Source organism: Phoxinus phoxinus (assembly GCF_949152265.1).
Source record: "Phoxinus phoxinus genome assembly, chromosome: 6".
In the NCBI taxonomy this organism is placed as follows: domain Eukaryota; kingdom Metazoa; phylum Chordata; class Actinopteri; order Cypriniformes; family Leuciscidae; genus Phoxinus; species Phoxinus phoxinus.
In genome coordinates, this window is record NC_136881.1 from 16178620 (window position 1) to 16187573 (window position 8954).

Sequence of the window (8954 nt, forward strand, 5' to 3'; positions counted from 1 at the left end):
CGCCTCTGTCACTGGTTTTGAGGAGCCGTTGTCCATCCTGGCTCTTGTATGTCCTGAACCTCAAGGTCCTTCCCAGTTGCCAGTCATTATTGGTACCAACGCCAGTTTCTTCAAACGTCTTGCTGCTCTTAGCCATGACACAGAAGGATCCAGTGTTGCACGTGCTTTGAGAATCCAGACTCGACACCCTGTAATTCAGCTACCACAGCAGCAAGAGACTGAAACTCTACCTGATAAACCTGAAGGAAAAGTCCGATGGATAGGACCTGGTGATTGCATAGTTCCACCAAGGGGAGAAGTATGTGCTGTCTGTAAAATGGAGACTGACAAGCCTTTAAGAAAAGAGATCTTTGTGGTAGACACGCCTGAGGACGCTAGTCTTCCAGCTGGAACATTCATAACCCCAGTGGTACTCCCATCGTCAGCAGTAGAAGGACAAAATATCAAAGTGTTGGTCCATAATGAAACATCCAAAAATATCTCCATTCCTGCTGGAACAGTAATTGCCAATGTGTATCCGACTGACACACTCACCGTAAGTTCTGGGGAAAAGTGCTCCCAAGCAATAGACCCGAGCTTGTTTAATTTTGGTGAGTCATCCATTTCTGAGGCCTGGGAACAGAGACTGCGCCAAAAGTTATCCACCAGAGGTGATGTGTTTTCAACAGAGGAATGGGATGTTGGATTAGCTCGCGGGGTTGAACATCCCATCAGACTGAAAGACACCAAACCATTCAGAGAACGCTCAAGACGCATCGCTCCTGCAGATATCGAGGATGTACGACGTCACATCAAAGACCTGTTAGCAGCGGGAATAATTAAGGAGTCAAGGAGTCCGTACGCATCGCCCATTGTAGTAGCGCGGAAGAAGAGTGGGGCAATCAGAATGTGCATCGATTATCGAACGCTAAATGCTCGTACCATCCCTGATCAGTACACCACTCCCAGGATCGACGATGCCCTGGATAGTTTGGCTGGTAGTAGATGGTTTTCTGTACTGGACCTCCGCAGTGGATACTATCAAATAGCCATGGCGGAGGAAGATAAAGAGAAGACAGCGTTTATCTGTCCCCTGGGATTCTTCCAGTTCGAACGCATGCCTCAAGGAATTACTGGAGCTCCAGCCACATTCCAGCGGCTAATGGAGAAAGCTGTAGGTGACATGCATCTTCTCCAAGTTATAGTGTACCTTGATGACATCATTGTGTTCGGACGCACCCTTGAAGAACATGAAGAGAGACTGTTAAAAGTCCTGGACCGCCTGAGAGAGTGTGGCCTGAAAGTGTCGATTGACAAGTGCCAGTTTTGCCAGCCTCAAGTACGGTATGTGGGGCACATTGTGTCAGCTGCTGGCGTATCACCAGACCCAGCCAAGATTGAAGCCGTAACACGCTGGAAAAGGCCCACCGACCTAAAGACGTTGAGGTCGTTCCTGGGGTTTGTGGATTTTACCGGCGATTCATAAAGGATTACTCCGCCATTGTAAGGCCTTTGACGGAGCTCACCAAAGGGTACCCACCAACATCTGGGCAAAACAGAAAGTCAATCGATGGCCAAAAATACTTCAGAGTATCTGAGCAATTTGGAGAGCGTTGGGACGACACCTGTACAACAGCTTTCCATAAAATAATTTACTGTCTCACACATGCCCCAGTACTTGCTTTCGCTGATCCTGCCAAATCATATGTACTGCATGTGGACGCCAGTCTGAGTGGACTGGGTGCCGTTTTGAATCAGGAGCATTCTGGAGGACTGAGGCCCGTAGCCTACGCAAGCCGAAAACTAAGTGCCTCTGAGCAACGTTACCACATTCATCAGCTAGAGTTCTTGGCGCTCAAGTGGGCGGTTGTGGACAAGTTTCACGACTATCTATATGGAGCCCAGTTTGTGGTGAAGACCGACAACAATCCACTTACCTATGTGTTGTCAAGTGCCAAGCTGAGTGCGACTGGTCATCGTTGGTTAGCTGCCTTAGCTACCTATAACTTCAGCTTGCAATACAAACCAGGAAGTCACAACATCGATGCGGATGTATTGTCTCGCTACCCCTGTGAATCGACTGCTTGCTCTGAATGGAAGGAAATACCCAAGTCAGGAGTACGAGCCATCTGTCAGTTAGCCGTGGTTGCTGAATGTGGAGGTTCATCATCCAGACTGGTGGATCACTTAGGTGTTTTACCTCAGAGTATTCCCGATGCGTTCTCTTGTCCCACAGCTTTGGGTCTTGGTCAAATGGAACAGCTGACTAATACAGAGTTGAGGAAAGCTCAAGAGGAGGACCCTGTAGTTGGGGTGGTAAAGCGAGAAGTGGAGTCAGAAAAAATACTTACAGCTGCTAGGAGTTCCGATGCTACCATTGCTCTGTTACAGCGGCAGGGAGACAAGTTAAAGATAAAGAGTCAACTTCTGTACAGAGTCACCAAAAGTTCCTGTGGTAGAGAAAAGACACAACTCGTCTTACCTGAGAGGTACTGGTCCGAAGTACTGCACTCCTTGCACGATGACTCGGGTCATTTGGGAATAGAGAAAACTACTGAACTCTTGAAAGAACGTTTCTATTGGCCTAGAATGTCTACATACATAGAGCAGTATGTTAAGAATTGTGGCCGTTGTGTAATGAGAAAGACATTACCCAAGAGGGTTGCACCATTGAATCACATAACCAGCAGTGGGCCATTCGACTTAGTGTGCATCGACTTCCTGTCAATTGAGCCTGACTCAAAAGGTATTGGCAATGTTCTCATCGTAACAGACCATTTCACACGCTATGCTCAAGCGTTCACCACCAAGGATCAGAAAGCTCTGACTGTGGCCAAGATACTGTGTGAAAAATTCTTCGTTCACTATGGCTTACCCTCCCGCATCCATTCAGATCAGGGTCGAGATTTTGAGAGTGGTCTCATAAAAGAGCTACTAAGCATGCTGGGAATCCGAAAATCCAGAACGTCTCCCTATCATCCACAAGGAGATCCACAGCCCGAAAGGTTCAACAGAACACTTCTTTCCATGCTTGGTACGCTGAATCCCGCAGAGAAACACAAATGGAGTCAACACATTAACAGATTAGTACACGCTTACAACTGTACTAAGAACGAAGCAACTGGGTTTTCCCCTTATTATCTTCTGTTCGGAAGAGAGGCTCGTCTGCCGGTGGATGTGTGTTTCGGGACTTCGCCTGATGGAACGGGACCTGGTAGCCATCGACAGTATGTGGAAAGAATGAAATCAGAGTTACAGAGAGCATATCAGTTAGCCACTGAAACTGCCCAGAAAAGTCAACAGAGGAACAAACGATTATATGACAAGCGAGTGAAACACCAGAGTCTGACTGTGGGAGATCGTGTGCTGATAAGAAATCTGGCTTTGACTGGAAAGAACAAACTCTGCGACAAGTGGAATTCTGTTCCTTATCTGGTGGTGGAAAAGCTAAAGAACTTACCAGTGTATCGCCTGAAACCCGAGTCTGGTATGGGAAGTGTAAGAACTTTACACCGAGACCATCTCTTACCAGTTGGCGACAAGGTGAGGTTGGCAGATCCTGGAGAACCAACGGAAGTTTCTGATCCGCCAGAGACCAGGACAAGATCTGTGGAGAGAAAACGGAGAAGAGGATTGGGAGAAAGGAATGTGGCCCTGACAGGAAGTGAATTGAGGAACCACTCTGACAGTGAAGAGGATGACCTGTGGTATTACTACTCGGATAGGGTGGAGAGACAGCACAGGCCAGAGTGTGTTACACAGGAGGAATCTACAGTGGAGGAGGAAACTGTTAACCTTGGAGGTGAATTGGATAGACCCCTTGCTGAAATGACAGAGCCGATATTCCCTGAAGAAGGACCTGGAGAGCTCTCAGATCAGAGTTCAGATGAAATGGGAGATCCTGGTTTAGAAGGGGGAGAGCCTGAAATAGTTATTGCTACTAAAGAGGTAGTAGAGACTGTTAATTCCCGCCCAAAAAGAGACATAAGACCAGTAGTCAAGTTGAGCTATGATAATCTGGGCCAGCCCACTAACCGACCCTTAACTCTGGTTCATAGAGGGATGGTCATAAATGTAGAGGGTGGGGAAGAGTCAGAAAAGAAATCCTGTAACACCATGTGGTGTCACCTTATGGCACAGTGTGCTCATTGTAACCAAGTAAACTCTTATACGGAGCCTAAAGTCTCCATTAAAGTGCTGAGAAGTAATCTCATGGGGTCATGAGATGTTTAGAAGAGGGAGCATGTAACCCAGTAAAATACAATTATTCAGTTAATGGGTTATCTAAATTTATTCGTTCTTATTTAGTTCTAATCCAGAGCTAAAATGTGAATTAAATATACATCTCAGTATAGTATGTTTAAAGGTGTGTGTTCCTTTAAGAACGTTCGTTCCTATGTCAAGTTTGATTGCGATGTACATGTGCAAAATGTGGCATTAACCAACAAGTTAGGTGTTTATTATTTTATTGGTTTATGTGTATTAAGTCCCGCCCTGACTGGTGTTTTGTTTAATGTGAGTGGTTGTTCCAGAGGGATGAGAGACGCTTTTGACAAGTGCGGGAGTTGAGTTAGAGACATGAGAATGTGAGAGACGCACTTGCGGTAAGAGAGTGAGTTGGTTAATGATTTACAAGTTTAAAAATCTTAAACTGTTATGTAGATCGGGTGTGAAACACTGACACAAGAATTATTCAGTTGTGTTTACTTTGAGATCGCCGCGAGGTTTTTACGGCCGTTTTAGTGTTGTTAATCTGCCGTTCAGGCGCGAATACAGGCTGTTTAATTATCTGAACTGATAATCTAAAGCAACAGTTAAACCACAAGACTAAAGACTGTTAACGCAGTTGTTTTCCTTATCAACGAGGGAGACCTTGAGGACCAGATAGCGCCCCAAATACCCGCGTTATTTGGGGTTCCTCTGGCGGCGTGGGAGGTGCGTTTCGTCGGCTGACGAGGGAGAGAGAGGACGAGGAGCTGCGCGAGGCCTGCGCATAGGCCTGCGAAAGGAGTCCGGAATTGCTGTATGGTTGCACGTGGAATTGAGGTATCTTGTTTGATTTGTTTTGTGCTCAGGAGAGTGAAGGGGCCATTTTTCAGTTTCCCGGCCACCACGAACACGAGCCACGATTCAGGCCTGCAACGGGGTGGGTTGTGTGAATGACTGGTGTGAGTGTGGGCCCACCGCATTAAATATTGGTTCATTTAAGAGTATTCAGTGGACTGAAAATATGATGTGAGTATTCAGAGTATATTTGGTATAATCTGTGTGAGTTATTGTATGTATTCATCACATTGGTTCAGTCTATACTGAGTGTATTTTACCTAGAGACTAATTTCAGTAGGTCTGTCAACTGTATATTGCACCTAAGGTGTTAAATTGTGTCAGATTTACTGGAAATGTGATTGTGTGAATACTTCACATACTGAAATTCATTGTTTAAGCTAGTTATCATTTAATAACTCCAACTAATCCAAGTATTCCAATTAAATCCTTTTTTTTTGGTACTTCTGAAAGTGTTTTATTCTTTCAAAAGTGTTTGCTAACTTGATTAGTTAAGGTGGTGCGTATAGAGTTAATTCTGCATAACTTTTCAAAAGCAAATCATCATTGTGACTGTGGAGGGGCCTAACTTCAACATCAGTAGGCATTTAGTTAATGAATCTGGAGCGCTGTCCTACTTAGTTTCAAGAAAGACAGGTAGGGGGCGTTACATAATCAAGTTTGAACTTAAATAGCCAATTAAGTCTTTGTATTTGGTGCTGTGATGAACACTGCGATTACAAAAATCTGAATGGCTGTTTGAAAGCCAAAAGCTTTGTTTGGGGGTTACCGGGGTAACCGCAACATTTCTGCTGTTCCAGCAGCGCCATCTGCTGTCAGAGAGTAAATGTGCATTTGGTTCGTCTCCATCACTTGTTCCTCCATGCATGCGCTGCTCATGCCTGTTGGGCTTGTTTACATCAGAGTGCGCGCATACCTCTTTGACGCGGGATACAGCAGTTGTGTATTTTAAACGGTTGATGGGTAAAGTATTAAAATGCACTCTAAACATATAAATAATTCGTAATAAATAACACAGTATAACAATATCGAGCATGTCCATTATCGTGATATATCATGTCATGAAGAGTTTTGTGAGCACTTCAGTTCCATCAGCTTACAAGTCAACTCAGTCAGTCACATAAAACCTGAAAATGTTTCCATCTTAACCACGTGTTGTACAGTGAAGCAGTTTTAGCTGCCTTAATCAACATAGGCTACAAGGCTAGCCTAAAAAATGGCAAGATTTATCCCACAAATTCACAAAGATGAATTAACGTTATAAAATATCTTGAAGTTGACGCAAATTGAGGCATATGGAAAATATAATTCAAGGTTTACTTTTTGCATTCTTTGATATATTACAGATCTCTATCTTTCAATTTATATGTATATTTTTGAAGCTGTAGCCCTCCAGGAGTTTTGCACCTCTGCGCTAGAGGCTGCGGTCTTTAGCGTCCTTGTTCTGGTTACTCACACCACTCATAGCAGGATTCAAACAAGGGGGTAATCCATCCGCCGGAAACTGAAGCATCCCGGGGGCCGCCATTGTAGCAGACCATCACCTGCTGTTAGCATTCCATTGTCTCACATTCATTTTGGCGTCACTTTGACAGCGAATAACTTTACATCTGAGGCGTCCAAAGTCTCCATTTGTCCATTATTTATTTTTAAAGAAACACGACAATGTATAAAAGGCTCCATTACTTTGTATCTTACGTTATGGCCCCGTAGAAGCCGTTTTTGTAAAAATAGGCTAACGATTGCGTCCATAACCACTCGACTCTGTCGCACAGTCGAGAAATTACCGTATAGACAGGCGGAGAAGCTCGCAGGCAATCAGGGGGACGTGGAGGCATAAAGTCCGATAAAGTCAAGGGAGAAGCCCATAGAGAGTCATAAAGTTGATCCTGCTGTTAGCTCATGGACAGCTAATGCTCACGCTCAAGGGAATGATTCAGATTTCTCTCGGCACAGCTACTAGAAGACTCACGTCACATCTACGTCATCGAGCTCAGTTTGAGCCTGCGCAGTACGCATTGGCCATCAGAAAGTAAGTGCTTCTAATGGGCTTCACTTTTCTCCGTTGAAATCTATGGGGTCGCTGTGTCCATCTTATATACTGTCTATGGATTCAAACCGGCTTTTCCAGCATGGGAGGCGGGCATGCTAACAAGGACGTCATAGAACTCAGCCTAGCGTCGGTCTTAAATACTTGCTGACATACAAATAATAAGAAAGTGAATATGGTATCTACAATTGTCTTGCTGTATTCTGACTTTCTGACTTAAAAAAAACGTGGTTGCTGATTTATGTTAAAATAATAATGGCACTGTTGTAATTGGACACTTGCTAGCAGGTTTTAAGGCAATATCCCTGGCAGTGAATCCATTAACACTTTCATTTTTTCAATGCTAAGTGTTTTTTTTTTTTATACGTCTGGCAAACACACAAGGACTCTAGAGCTCTCTGCACAAGAGGCTCATTTCCATGAAGGAACTTAACGCTTTCCAAAAGGTTTTGATAACTCTCACTATCCTCATTCCTGCATGTTCCTAGAAAAAAGAAGACGTTTGTACTATATCATGTCTGTTGTTGTATTTTATAATAGTAATATTTTGCTGTGGTTATATTTGGCGTGGTGGTGGGGTGGTTCGGTACATTGGTATAAATCACTCAACCGCTCTGCTGTTGATAGATAAAATGTTTGGCAGTAGAGAAGAACTTTGTGGTGTGTGAAGGAACGTGCAAACATCGCTGGTGGAATAAACCATTTAATCTCCTCTGTTCCATTTCCTGTAGAAAATCAATGTTTTCTCATTAGGACCCCCATGTGCTGGCACTGAGCTTTCCAGATATTTCAGAAAAGTGGGGGGAAATTGGCTCACACGCACAGACTCAGATTCTGACAGATCAAAACAGTGAAATAATCTTCAAAGTGTGAAGCTCTAATACTTTTTAATGGGTTATTGCTTGATTTTATGCTTAGATTTTTTTTGTCTGTTTCGGTTTATATCTGACTGCAGTTAAAGCCTTACACAATGAGAAAGCAAACAGATGTTTTAGGTTAAAGATGCCACTGAGAGACAGAGAACAAGAGACACAGGCACCTGGTTTTTATTATGTTGTTTGGTGAGGCGACCAAAACCAGTAGCATTGTGTATGTTTTCATTATTTTACTGCAGTTAAAGAAACACATACTCACTTATACACACAAATGCTCACACATATTACATTGAAATACTCAAATGAAAAAACCTGACTGATTACATACTCATCTGTGTCTGTATTTTTTATGCACCGGGACATCTTCCCATCTCTCCCTGTCTCTCTCTCATTCTCAGAGACTGACTCTTGAATGGATCTCCCATGATTAATGCATGACTTGTGTGTGTCTTGTTTGCGGAGACTTGTTGTGTCCTGTCTTGACCTATAGTGAAAGTAACTGAGTTGTCTGAGGAAAAGCTTTCAGACAACTCCTTTCATTTTCATCCATTATGACTGCACCCCACCACCCCCTTCCTCATATTGGTCCTAACTCTGTAAACTGGGCCTCTGTTTACACACTAATTTACAAATTCCACAAATTAAACAAGCCATACTGGTTTCAGGAACATGATCCAAGTCTGCACAAACACAAAACTCAAACCTAGAACCTTACCCAAGAACACAGTTTTAATAGCATGGCAAGTAAAATTGATCCAAGAGACAGAATGTGGCCAAGCTTAATTGGTTTAAGAATTTTTTTTTTGGGTAGATTTATCATAGGATGGAATACTGATGAAAGGTTTTTATACCATGGTCTGTCTGAATACTCAATTATGATTGGCTGGAAGGTGTGCAATAAAACCGTTTAATGCACAGGTAGTTTCAGGTCAGTTTAATCACCTCTATATTAATGCACTTTTTTAATTGAAGCACACACACACACG